Here is a 2,064-nt window from a genome sequence, read left to right on the forward strand (position 1 = left end):
GAACGTGCGATCTACCTGATGGCAGAAGGATGATTTCTCTATCAGTCGACTGTGAGGATGAAGAGATACCGTGGACAAGAGAGTATATGGTATGAATGGTCATGAGAACCATCAGCGCCAGAGAGGTTTTCTTTTTCTGTTGTGGCGGTGCAGTGCAATAATAGCACTGCACTGCTCGATGCACTGTAAGCTGACACCGTTGACGCGTGGCTACCAAAACTGGTTCGGTGACATAATCTGGCTGGACATGGACAACGGGTTTGAATTCGAATTCAGACGCACGGTAATGTAAATTTTATTATAAAAAACAATACCATACCATCTGGGCCGTTCATCCAAACACGCCCTTACTTGGTAGTATCCAAACGGGTCCATAATTATAAATTATTATATTTCTACTTATGAAGAATGTTTAAATTAGTTTAGTTCGAGTCTTATAAAATAAGAGATCTGACATGGCAGAAGGTGTTATTACACTCCCGGAGGACGTGAGTTCTATTGTTGTTTGTTGCCATTTTCACATTTTAATAATTACCGATTTCACAAGCTGACTGATTTGGTTTGAGTCACAACGAGCTAACTCAGTCTCAAGATCAACTTTCCCAAAGGGCTCACCTCAAAATCTCACCGAGTTCACTCGGCCAAGTTTCAAGTCAACTCAGGGAGTGTTAGAACTAAAGACCATCATATGGAGGAGATTATTAGGCCATGCTTCGGCCAAGGTGGGACTCAACGAATCCAATAGTCTCCGCTGCCCATACATGGTCCCACACCAACTGAAAAGTGTATCAATCAAGGTAGCATCTCAGCCACTAGTGCTGGGCACCCTTCTGGCTGATCATCATCCATGGATCCTTCCCCATGCCACGTCCTTTTACTAAATAATCATATAGAAATTAAACTGACTGAGCTTACCCAAATGCAAAAGATACTACCAGAGAGAAATCTCCAACCAAGAGTCACAACTCACAAGTATCCGAAATGCAGTTAAACTGGAAATGAGTGGATCAGAATCTGACGACAGCGAAAGAAGTGTACATCATCAAGAAGCTTGAGCAGAAGAGAGCCAGGAAAGGGCATTGGCCGTGCATAAATCGGAAATCAACACGCTTGGGTGTTAGACATCAGGACAGCTGTTCCATCACAGATCAATCTAAAACCTCAAAACAGTCCAGATGGCCAGGACCCATGGATGGGCCTGATCTGTGTAGCAAAGCAAATGCAGTAACATGTGTACATGATTGATGATATGAAAGGTGCACATGAATGGAATGGAACCACGTATCAATTCAATTTGAAATACATTAGAATTACACAGAAAATGCATCAATACACGCATCAATATGCTAAGATACAATATACATGATAAACTAAGGTTCTAAGTTAAATGGCTGTTGGATGTAACAGTTCTAGTGGAAAAAAATTGAGTGCTAAGAGCCGTACCATTGCGAAAACAGGTGTTGCAGGCCCACCTTTCTAGCCACACAAAGAGGGAGAACTGGAAGAAAAGGTTAAAGCACACAGGATGGGGAAACTGCCCAATCCAGTCAAACATGATGCTTGTTTATCAGCAGCCATCCATCTCCACTTCCCAATGACCGTCCATCTCATTGTATGTGCTCGGCATTGCCAGCATTTAAAGAACAGCAGACCTTTTTCTAAAGATGAAAGGATTTCGTTTGAAGGACAAAAATAAAAAAGCAAATATTCAAGTTTGAGGAAAATGGATCCTAAATACATAGTTGGCAGTGGCTCGGACTTCTGAAAAATAAATAAACAAATAAAAGGATAGCAAACATACCAAGACCAGAAAAATAAACTGCTGCCCTGAACACTCAGCAGCATTCGGATTCGGCTCCAACCATCTGAGTTTCTCAGTTCGATGGGTCAAAATATTTAAGGCATGAGAGTCTAGGCTTTGAGGGAACCAATTTATGGGGACGATAAAATAAATGTCCAACGAAACACTCCAGCAACTATTTACAATTCCAGTAATTTTGGTATGCTTTCCAGCACAGCACATAAAATTCAATTTCCAAGTACCAGGGAACCAAAAATCAAGCA

Source organism: Magnolia sinica, chromosome 10 (genome assembly GCF_029962835.1).
Source record: "Magnolia sinica isolate HGM2019 chromosome 10, MsV1, whole genome shotgun sequence".
NCBI lineage: Eukaryota > Viridiplantae > Streptophyta > Magnoliopsida > Magnoliales > Magnoliaceae > Magnolia > Magnolia sinica.